General features: G+C 35.1%; 1 protein-coding gene and 1 long non-coding RNA gene across 8 annotated transcripts in view; one reads left to right on the top strand and one right to left on the bottom strand.

The window, feature by feature from the left end:
- The window catches only part of LOC129748896 (serine-rich adhesin for platelets), a 316,501-nt gene that overhangs the window by 140,339 nt on the left and 163,436 nt on the right, over positions 1–12,726 (top strand). The gene's annotated exons all lie outside the window — the stretch shown is intronic.
- Positions 5,239–6,171, bottom strand: LOC129748898 (uncharacterized). Its single transcript, XR_008737862.1, has 4 exons — positions 6,100–6,171; positions 5,785–6,034; positions 5,440–5,728; positions 5,239–5,345 (listed from the first exon to the last, which is right to left on the bottom strand). It is a non-coding gene; the product is annotated as an uncharacterized LOC129748898 (long non-coding RNA).

Raw genomic sequence — 12,726 nt, forward strand, 5'->3', positions numbered from 1 at the left:
AACCGTAAGTGTCAACAAATATAAATTTGGTACAGATTAGGCACAAGCGAGATACAGCAGTTTAAGCCAGAATGTTTAAATTGACATTTCGGGAACTTCTTAACTGCTAAGGCTATGATCATTTAGTATCCGGGCAGTTACAAACGTGTGTATTTTAAAAACTATTCATTTGATAGAAAAACTTTCTATTGAAGAAATGAAGGTATTAATATGACATTTAATGTAAAAATATAAATAAAAATATTTATCAATGATTTCAAGAAATACTCTATTTTTTTCATAAAATCTCTTTTTTATCTTTGCACACTTTTTTCAGTCATGTATTGATTTATTTTTTTAGCACAGAAGCAAAACGTTCGCAAAACCATGATATTTTACACAAACTCCTCTGGAAAAAGCAATTGGAATCTGGTTGGAACCTTTTCATGAGTAGGTATCTCTAAGAATTTGATCTCTTAAATCCGGTTTTAACATAATTTTTTTTTTGTCCATCGGAACACATCTGTCATATTGCGTAAAAACCGGATGCACAGATTGCGATCTTTGGAACTGATCATTATTAGTTATTTACTTGGTGTCTACTAGTCAGGCAACACTTTTCGCCTGCCGGAAATGGATTTTTTGCATTATTGAGGGACTCTGCATTCAGTTATCCCCAATAACCATAGACTTTTTACCATATTTAAGATCATGGGTTGCACTCCGATGGTTGGTTTGAACTTCGTGTGGATCCTAAAGTGGATCGTCATACTTCTTAACCATTTGGTCCGAAAAAAAAAATCAGAAAAAATCGACAGTTCATGAGCTTTCAAGTCAACAATGCAGAATTTTCGAGGCGCAAAATGCGTAAAAGGAGCAAATTTGTGCAAAATTATTTTTACCATGTCTTTTTGCATCGTAAATATATCAAACACACGTTAACTTAAAAATCTATCAAAAATAGGCAAGATAGTCTTTTTATAACCAACACAACGCTACTAAATTTTTTCATATCCGAGCGCTTTTAACGTAGCTATCACCGAAATAAATTGCCCGGATACTAAATGATCATAGCCTTAATAGCTTTTACGTTAAATATTCTTTGATGAACGTTAGAGTTCTTATGTAAAATCTGAACAGTTGTAATCTGAAACCTTTTAAATTAACTTTTAAATATGAAATTTTGGGGTGAAAATAGTGTTTCTGCAGTTGCATTTGGCGGACAGTTATTGAACATTTATCCGGTACAACTCTGTATTCGATACTCTTGGGCTCCAAGTCATGTACATCGGTTCAGGTGGCAACTGCTTTGCCAACTGAGCCATATCACAAGTCAACTGATACGGTGACACATGGTAAACAAAGACTTTAATGACTTTTCATTGGATGCATGTTTAATCCATAAATTTTGGCTCATCAATTCCACAAGATAAAGGTGGGAGAAAAAAATTAGCACCGTTTCACTCGGAAATATCACTTAATTCAACAACTACCACGCGGAGCAATTATATTCGCGCTAGTGGGTTCATTTTTTATCTCTACCCAGCTACGTCTGACGTTTCGTCGCATCCTCTTTAGTTGAAGTGCTGCTGCTGCTACTACTTTCGGAGAACGTGATTCAAACAGCACGTGACTTTCATTATCTTCATGGCTTGAATTGTGGGTGAAATGTTGGTTTTTTTCTCTACTATTTATTTAACATGTGGATTATCACGATTGGAAGCTCTGTGGTTTTTTAGGAGGGTAGTGGGTGTTTCAGAGCTCTCTTGTGCTATCTTATAATTCATACTCCTTGGCAATACGTCACGTACCTAGCAAACTTTAGCGTACGGATGATACTGATGATTTATTCTTTAAAAAAACATAGCCAAAGTGAACCAAATTTTGGCCAAGGAGTAACTACACTGAACGTGAAACGTTTTTAGTAGCCAATGACAGAGGCAAATTGTCTTTGTGTAAAACACTGCAGTGTTTTCAGCTTAAATTAAATTAGATGACACATAATACTGGGTGGATTCACCCTCAGAGGACATTGATCTGCGTGCAGTCAGCAAAGTGGCCATTCGGGTCGATACAACCAATCAAGCGAGACACGCTAATCACTATTTAAATACCGCCAGTTTCGCCTCCCCCGCCTTTTCGCTAGACTCTCCGATTAAACTCTGTGTAGCCCTCTGTGAAGCTTCTCAAGCTAGTCTATAGTAAGTAATAGTAGTCGAAAATCCAACACAGGCACATGACGTTGATGCTAATCGATTAGAGCACGAGGCGGTGTGTTTTTTATATGCCTTTTATACTCGGAAGAGAAGAAAACCTCCTTCGAAACACCTCCAACAACCAAGACACTTACATCGTAAACGAAATACCAGGGCAAAACAGGTGAATATAATCGTAGCCGTAAATTACTGTGTACTATTATTGGCGAATGATAGCTATTTCGGTAAGTGTGTAATCACGCGGAAACAGTACCGAAAACATACTTGGCTTCTACACTATTTACTTTTCACCGTAGGTTAAGCGTAGCCTGTAGCCTAGGCACATTAGCAAAACGGTGATAACATTTCGAAAGGTCACAAGTGCTAAACTTTTTCCTTAACGCCCCAAATTGTTTCTGACAAATTCTTCAAAGCAGCTACAACTTCAATCGTTTCATATTCAAACAGTCATAACCATTTGGTTATTTAGATATGCTCAGCCAGCGGAAAAATGTTGGGATTGTGTTTCCAATTTATGCAGGAAAACATAAACCATCACTCTTTGCCAGGCAGGGTGTCGGAATGCTCCGGCAGGTTGCTGAACTTAACTATTGAAGTCGGCTAGCTATCCATCTATGAGCCGAGGAGGTAAACATGAAAAAGAACGTTGCTGCACGCGTCTCACCTTTGAAGCGAGCAAGACATGGGAAACGGGAAAATGAAACGAAACAATCGCAGAAATAAACTGAACAAACCATCAAACCGAAAATGTCGATAATAGCTTTCGGAAGTCGTTTTTAGTTTCCTGGTCAAACGAAACGATATCCAGCGGCAAATAGTTTCCAATTTTAACGTCTTAAATAGTACAGAAGTACGACTTCAAATTTAAACGGACAAAACGCTGTTTTAAATTTAGCTGAGCTTTTACATTAGACTGAGTCGGAACTAAAACTATAATGATTTTTTAGAAGAAATTAATATTCAATTTTTCCATACAAACATAAATGTAAAAATTCACTCATTCAAACGTTCCTGAAAAAATCTGCAAAAAATCATGGATGAGTTTTGAACCAAAACGAAGCTTTTTAAGAGGGGGCTCCTATAGAATTTGCAGTATTAATAAAAAAAAATAATCAAGCAAACGGAACCAAATTTATTTTGGGAAGGAATTTGAATACTAAAAATGTTACTATTATACTTTAAGAACTCGCTGTTCTTCCAGTGAGAAAATTTTAAGGGGAGAGGAAGCTCCCATACATTTTTTACATTACTCGAGAACTTATCCAGCGAATGGAACCAAATTTAGCATGGGAGGGTATTTGAATTCGAGGAATGTTTCTATGAACATTTAGCACCACTGCATCCTCTCAGTGAGGTGAGCAAGGAGAGATGGAGGGATCCTCAACAACTGTTTGCATAACTTTAAAGCTTATAGAGGAAACGTAACAAATTTGGCATGGGAGGGTATTTGGATACGAGAAAAGGTTATATGCTTATTTGAGACTCCTTTCTCCTTCAATTGGGGTTAAAGTTAGGTAAGAGATAAGCTCCCATACAATTGTTTTGCATAAACCAAGAATTTATCTAACAAATGGAACCAAATATGACGTGGGAAATCATTTGGGTACGAGAAATGGTTCTATGATTATTTGAAATACCACTCTTTTTCCAGGGAGTACACAGAAAGTTTGTAGGTATAACTGAAGAAGTAAGTAAGCCAATAGATCAAGTTTGATCAAATGTTACAGACCCTTTTGCCTTGCAATGTGGAAAGGGGAGGGACGGAGGTGTTGTATTCAGTGTTCCGAAAATCCCTCAATTGTCATGAGAGACACTGAAACGTTTTCAACAGCGAAAGCAAAACCTAAATTATCGGTTGGTTTATCTCCCAGCGGGGCAAATATTGTGTTCGACAGCGCTGCTTCGAGAATCAAAGATATAAAATTTGAAAGAGAGACGTTTCTTTTCCAGTTGGAATTCTCAACTGAGTGAGGAGCTACCTGATTTTCAGATTCTTCTTTCAGTCAATAATTTTTCTTGCTCAATCACTCACTGACTTGTTTACTGATCGATGATCGAATGCTGTCTGCCTGATACATCTTGCTTTGGTGTTGCTGTTGTTGGGGAGGACCAAAATAGCCATTCAAACACGCAGGCAGTATGTATGTTCAAATGAATCTGCTGCTTTGTCAGAAAGAACGCAGGCAGTGTGAACCGATGCAAGGCCGCATTGATTGAGTTTGAGTGAGTTAGTGAGTGGATTTTCGAATTGGATCTTGTATCAGTAAGTGTCTCAATCACTTCTGATACACCAGGTAGTGAGCTTCAGAGATCAACTTTGATGCGCATCCGCTCTCGCTTTTGAATCTTGTTTACATTGACTTCGCATTGTGGCTCTGCCGACTCTCTAGAGAACTACAGGCAGCAACATTCGGCTTTGAATTTTTCCAAATAGAAACCTATCATGAGCGTTTCTTCCGAGTGATTTTCGTAACACTGGTTGTATTGCTAAAGAAATTATCATCCAATCGAACCAATTTTGATATGATAGGGTTTTTGATTACGAATAAATGGGATCCCTATCTCTCTCCAGCAGTTGCAGATCGAAAGGGTTTACAATTTTGTTTTGGCATAAATTGAGTACCTATTAACAAGGCTGTTAAATTTCAGTAAATATCGTTTCCTCCTGACCAACGTCTAGTACACACTACCAAAAAAATCTGTGAAATTACATCATATATGATGTAAAGAAAAAGAAGCATCATATGTGACGGAATATTCAGTGAGAGTTAAATATTACATGTCTGTAAAAAAGAAGACGTGTAAAATTTAACAGACGTGTAATAATCAAACCCGCACTGAATATTCCGTCATATGTAATGTTCCATTTACATTACATCATAAATGATGTAATTTTACAAATTTGTTTAGTTTTGTGATATGAATTAAAAACAAAATATTTATTTTAATAAATTGCTTTATTCTTCATCGCGACATTACTCTTAATTTTTCGCATTACAATTCTATACATATTTTAAAAGAAACTCACCAGAAATTTCTTGTACCAGAGAGTAGATCATAATAATATTTATATGCTGCCGTATGAATCGACCATTCGGATTAGTCTTCAGGATGATATTGCAAGCAGATTGTCATGGCGAACACTAACACCTGAAATTATTAATAAAAAACGTATTAGAGTACTTCTTTTATCATAATAAAGAACAGAATCGACCCGTTTATGAAAACAAACTGAGGTACCTACCAAAATTTCCTCCCACTACTTTAGGAAATGCAAAAATCCAGAGTCCTTCAGCTGGATAATTACTCATTTTGAATATGTACCGCATTGACCGTATCCTGGTAGCCAGCGGCGGCTTTCAAATTTGCCTCAGTGAATGCTTGTCAGAGTCAAAAACTTCCACTTTCTTGTTAGCACTTCCGGAAGAACCGTTGTTTTCACAATTTGTACTTAATGCTACATTCATCTTTGAAGGAAGCTCCTGCTGCCGTTTCAAATGGATCTTCGGAAGATGTCATTCTACCGATTTGAACTGAAAATAAGAAAAGTATTACCCTCCGGTTCTGTAGTCTTCGGTGTATTTCTTACCAGCGCAGGAATGCAAGAGAATCTTTTCTTTCCACGAATCGTTGCTCTCACTTGTTGTTCTCGATTTTCGTCAACACGACCTTGTTTTGCCGCCCGTAGGCAGAACAGATACGATTCGAACAATCGAACGCAGCAGTCTGCATGGACCGGATCGCTTGGCAAGTTCCTACCAGAATCTCTACTTCTCACAGACACGGCACTGCTCAGAGGGTTTAATCTCTGGTGCTCCTGGGAAGAAGTTTTTGGGTGCCTATGAGACGGAATAAACGGTTATTATCAAAGATTTTTAATAATCACTTAAAATTTGATACTTACGACATATTTGGTTTCTTAGCGGTGTGATTTTGTCTGTAATTAATACAGATTACTAACCGCTGCGTAGTTTTTTGTCCGATAGAAATTTTTGTTTTAGTGTGTTGAAATTTTGGAAAACAAAACTTTTGTTTTGTTTTGTTTGTACGGTTTGTACCGTACAAAAGCTATATGTGCCCAGTGCACTGCAGTGATATTCACATAGATTAAATTCAAGCCCTGACTATAGTTGAAATTGCTGAAAACTAAACAAATAAACTTCTGAACGGAATACCGATGCACGACACAGAAACAGTTTTTGACATAACATTTCTTTTTATTCATTTGCGAAATTTTACATGCGGTTAGATTATTCCACCGCGTGTAATTTTATGTAACTTCGTAATTCCATGTTTTTGAGAATTCAGATTTATGTCCATGACATGTAATTTTAAGAAAAATTTTTATTCAGTGCTGTTAATAATTCATATGTTTGGTGCATACGGAAAAAGTCGTAAAATTACATCACATATGATGTAAATAAAAAGAAGCATCATAAATGACGGAATTTTACATTAGGAAATCGTGTTCTGCGTCATGTAATATTAATGTGATTCAATTTCAGTGCGATTAATGGTTCAATTTATTTTTATTTTGCAAATTTACATTACGAAACCGCATTCTATGTCATGTAATGTTGTGGGTTTTCATTTTCAATGCTTTTAAGGATTCAGATTTTTTTGCTGTGTAGTTAATGTTATCGAAAGAATATCAAAGTCGTCTACCAGTTGAATGACCAAACTACAATGTCAGTCAGACAGCAATGCGAATATTGAATGACATTTTTGCACTCCACTCGCATAACACATACAATCGTCTTTCTATTTCATTTTTCGGTTGTGTTGGGAGGGATTTTACGTTATAAGTTGTGCAACAGTTGAAAAAAAGATAGTTGTTAGCTGTAAGAATGATGTCGTTCATTCAACTTGGTCATAACATTTTAAGCTTATGTCGCTAACCAAAAATCAGTATCACATGACATGGACATGCTAAGCAGTATCAAAGTCAGCTGATATTGGCCGTCTGACATTGATAATTTGCAGCTCTGCCTATAAAAAATATGATAGTTGTTGTTTGCGTACGAATTATTTGAGACCCTCACTTTAAACTCGAAAATTTATCAGAAAAATTGAGTAAAATGAGACGTTAGTAACGATACTAAAAATGTGTTTGCAGTTCGTAAGCCCTTCCCGCATAATTTGGCATAATTGAAGAATCAATTTGAAGCTTATAAAACAGTTCAAAAATTGCAGATCTTTGAAAACTAATTTAGAAATCAAGTTTCAGAAAATTAGATTAAATCATCTTTGCAGTGCAATTCTAAACTCCAGTTGAAGCTCTCATTTTAAAACAGCTGCTTTTGAATTATGTTGAAATTTAGATTTTTTAGATTGATTTAGAATAATGTCAACAAAAAAAAAACAAATTCGAATAATTTCCTAAAATTTAATTATTTTTGGAAGGTGTAGCAAAGCACACCGGGTCAGCTAGTATGCTAAAAACCTTGGGTGGAAAGTCTGGATGAAGAATTAAGTTAAAGAAATCCAAGTTTTGATAACATTGCATTCATACGTTGATACTTTTTTCTAAATTCTTATTTCGAAACTTGATGCTTAACACCTTTCTTAAAACTGACTAAGAATTCATTATATTCAAAATTTCATGAGAGACAAGCTATGCTGAATCAAATCTCAAAATAAGCGGAACTGTAGAAAAAATATTTCAAATGAACGGAAAACATTTTTATAGAGTCCGGCCCTTAAAATCGAATGACTATATTGAACAAATGAGGATGAAATGAAATTGACTAATTTTCGGCTATTTTTAATTGGAAATACGAAAGCACCATACTTCAAGTTTCCATTTTATTAATAATATATTTAGAAAAAAATCGGATAACACTGTTTTTTTTGTTTGTGTTATTTATAAATGTTGCGATTTAACTGAGATCCGCATTCTTTATTAGGATAGAAATGAGAAAAATACTAATCATATGTGTACGAGTTTCGGAATCATATTTATTAAGAATTAATTTAAATAATCCAGAATTTTAAAATTTCACCCTTAGCACGGTTTTGAAAATTTGGATAAAAATTTGAAATTTCAAGTTTTCATTAATATATTCAATATTCATACGTTTTTGGGACCGAATTGAAAATTCTTAGATTTCTCATTAATTTCCAGAATTCCAGAAGTCATCATCCAGAGCTCAGACTCTAGATACCGTCAAACAAGGCATCATGCAAAAGCAGGGTTAGATGAAACATTTGTATACCACAACACTCATTTAATTTTTATTTCAATATACTGTAATAAAGTTATCATTGAATGTTAACAAGTTGATGATGACATAGTTTTTAACACCGTATAAGAGTTTTTTAAAGTTTTTGATTCTCATAAAAAATTAAAAAATCGAGCAATAGATGTACAAATTATTACATTTTTCGATGACGTAAAACACTTTACCTAGTATGACTAAGGTTGCCAGATTTTTTTAAAGTACCTATCCGGGCCGGACAAATCTGGGCAATTTTTTATAAAAACCTGGCAAAATCCGGGCATTAGATTTCAAAATTGACGACCGAAATCCGGGCAAATTTTGTCAAAACTCAAAATTTTTTGAACAAATATCAAGAACAAAAAATATTGAAAAAAAAAAGTTTTTTCATCAAAGTACATCGACAGATTGTAAATCGTATTAGAGGCTTTCAAAAATCCTTTCATGATTATTTGTTTATAAAATTTGCTCAAAAAATTCGTTTTGGAGGCATAAATTATCAATTTTTAAAACACAATTTGTTTTTTTTTTTGTTTTATTTGCCAAATAAAGTGAATAAATCCGGGCAACATCCGGGCATTTTCCAATTAAATCCGGGCAACCGGGCCGGGCCGGACTGTTTCGAAATTTTGTATGAAATATCCGAACAAACCCGGATGAAACCGGGCAATCTGGCAACCTTAGCTATGACGGATTGGCTTAATAACATCACCTACAAACTTTATATTGCTTTCATTATCCTATACCAACACTGTTGATGTATAAATATTTTTCGGACTCATGATCATGGATTCATGATCATATTACAAATATCAGGAGCCAGAGCTCAATAGTAATATTCAGTAAATGGACAGCAAAAAATAAACGAATTTTTCATTGAAACTTGAACTTGAAACTTTCAGATCACATGGCGTTATATTAAAGCAATATTTTATCAAATCCAAACCATGAAAATAAATTTTACATTTTTTTTGTAGAGAAATGAATCCAACTTAGATGAAATTTCAAGGACTAGATAAGAGAAAATCGATGTTGAAAAACATGCGAAAAAAAATTCGCCTTGTGTCCCGGTGAGACTTGAACCCACATCTCGCGCCTCTCCGGGGCCCATGTATTAACATTCTACTACAGGAGACCAACCTGGCGTATGAATATTATACTGGTTGAGTGTCGATGTCTATCGGAATGAAGGGAATAGTTCTCCCATGTGATCATAATCATTTTTCTTGGTCTATTTCTATTCCCATCATTTCATCTTATGGTAGTTGGAATCAAGTTTGGACATTTTTAAGCACGGCAAGATTTGCATTGCCTTCTCATATCCTGCACGGGTTGTCAGTTATGATGAGAAATGATGCGTTTGGCGTATTTGAATATCCAGCCAATTTCGGTGTTTGGCACCGCCTTATTTCTATTTTTAAAACTGCGACCCAGAGATGGGTCTTGACTCAAACATTCAGTCAGCGAAACTTTTTTTGTAGAGAAATGAATCCAACTTAGATGAAATTTCAGGGACTAGATAAGAGAAAATCGATGCGAAAAACATGCGAAAAAAATTCGCCTTGTCTCCCGGTGAGACTTGAACGCACATCTTGCGCCTCTAGAAATAGACCAAGAAAAATGATTATGATCACATGGGAGAACTATTCCCTTCATTCCGATAGACATCGACACTCAACCAGACTTGTAAACCATCGACATTTTCTCTGACAGTCGCACAGCCTGCTTTTATCAGTATCATTGTTCGTGCCATTAAACGAATGCGACCGAAAACTTGCCGAACAGTCGACTACCATCAAACGAAACGACATTCATTCTTCTTTGTGTGATTGTCGAACAAAATTTCGTGTCTTGGTACACGAGAGGGATAATTTGATGGTCAAACGACCATCATTCCCGACAGTTTACGACATCGCCTATCTCTTTCACGCAGCAGAACTTACAGACTCAATAAGCAAATGCAATCTTTTCTATTCACTCCCTCCTGTTGAAAAAAAAATTCGTCACTCTGCAGCGCCGGGTGATGTTTGGATGTGTTGGTCGAACAATGTGGAATGATTATCTCGATTATCTACGCAAGAGGGATGACAGTCAAACGACTAATCACAAAAAAGATCAAAATTTCGTTTTACATTTTTTTGCTCTCCGATCAAACGATTGCGCTCTCCACGATTGTCACGAACGATGTGTGGTGGTTGTCTCCGGAAAAATTCAAACGATGGTGACCAATTACAAGCCTGCACTCAACCAGTAGAATATTCATACGCCAGGTTGGTCTCCTGTAGTAGAATGTTAATAGGGGAGAGGCGGGCTATATGCGCATATTAAGGAAAGCCCTCATTTTCTCCCATATACCAATAGATAGAAGTCTGAAAACGATATGCACATGAGCGGACATCTGTTTTCTATACATAAGAGCAATTTTTCTGTTAAAATCTCTTACAGTTTTTGAGAAAATAATTTTATAATAAAAGAAGTGAAAATAGCCGATTTCCGAAACCGGCGGGCTAAATGCGCATATTTATGTTTTAAGCTATATTTCATTTACAATTGCAATATTTTGAAATTATTTAATTGAAAATGGTAGAAACGGATGTTAAGCATACGTCAAGGCTGAAATTTTGGTGGAATTTTTCACATCACTAGTTCTTTTGCATGAAACATAGTTAAGAATGCCATATGGCCATATTTCAGGGTAATATTTTGTTCATATAGTATTTTTATCGGATCAGTAGGAAGTTCTTTTTTTTTCGCTGTAAGATCGTGATTTGAGCGTAGATTTAATGTTTAAATGATAGAAAGTAAAAAATTTATAATACTAATCTATTTTTCTTGATATAGGCATTTAACCTGCCTTGATATGTGCATTCAGAACCTGTCTATTATTCCAAAATCTTTTCATTTACAACTTTGCCAAAAGCTTTAATTTGTTGAATTTCCTATTTCCAGATGAATAAGAAAGAAAAACCACTAAAATTGTTGTTCACAGAATCTGTACACACAATAATTAAAGTTCAATATATTATAACAAAACTGACAAAAATCTTGTTTGAATTTTTAAATTTTTTTGACTTTATATAACAATTTAATTGTTTAATGCCGTGTGTTAAAAGCGTATTACCCTCAAACTGCACTGATTAGATATGATGAATCTCTAGTCATATCGTCAATCGGCTGTATGCGCATATTACCCAACATGCGCATTTAGGAACACTTCCCCCTACATGGGCCCCGGAGAGGCGCAAGATGTGGGTTCAAGTCTCACCGGGAGACAAGGCGAATTTTTTTCGCATGTTTTTCAACATCGATTTTCTCTTATCTAGTCCCTGAAATTTCATCTAAGTTGGATTCATTTCTTTACAAAAAAAATTTCGCTGACTGAATGTTTGAGTCAAGACCCATCTCTGGGGCGCAGTTTTAAAAATAAATTTTACAGTAAAGCCAAATTGTTGTCAAAGACTGAGAAGAAGGTGGAAATATTCGTGGAGATTTCGCAGGATACTAAAATTACTTTATATTAAAACTATTTTCTCGAAGCTTTACATTTAAATTTGTTAATATTTTATTTTCTGTAAAATATTCCTAAAAAAATTCATACATATAAATGTCTACTTCTTTGGCAAAAAACGATGTACAGATTGCTTTATGTTATTTAAAACCAAGGAAATCATAAAATATCTTACGGAAAAACCGGGGAAAAAACTGGTTGAAAATGGAAACGCGCTGGCCACTCTGGCCATAAAATTTGAATTCAATGCTTTTATTTAATTTTTTTTAAATTTTATATTCTTAGTCTGAAATCTTCATGTTACTTCCCAATTATAATAAGGGATATATTATTAATGCTTTCGATGAAGCACATGCCAGGCGATCAATGAATCAATGAAACACATATTAAATATCTATCCTTGAATATTTCTAAACCAGAGAATTTTAGTTGGTGAGGTATTAAATAAATTGTGAATTTAATTTTGCATTTAACAGCTTTAATCATAATTAATGATGAATTACTTAACTGTGTCGTAATGTTTGCACGTGATGAATTACCTATTTTTATTTGAAGATACCAGAAACTACCTTCTATGCACGCACACATAATGGTTATTCGAATGTAACTCATTTCCAGTTACTTTGCTCATTTAAAGTTATATGTATCTATTGAGATGGTATTAACAAAAATCGAATCATAGGGCCCTCCATAGACTTAATCCTACCCTGCCCCTTACACTCTGAGGACCCAAATGATCAGAACGTTAAAGTGCAGGTTAGTGTTTGGAAACCATACAAAACTGCATTTTTATTCGCTTACTGTG

This window comes from Uranotaenia lowii, chromosome 2 (assembly GCF_029784155.1).
Source record: "Uranotaenia lowii strain MFRU-FL chromosome 2, ASM2978415v1, whole genome shotgun sequence".
Lineage (NCBI taxonomy): Eukaryota > Metazoa > Arthropoda > Insecta > Diptera > Culicidae > Uranotaenia > Uranotaenia lowii.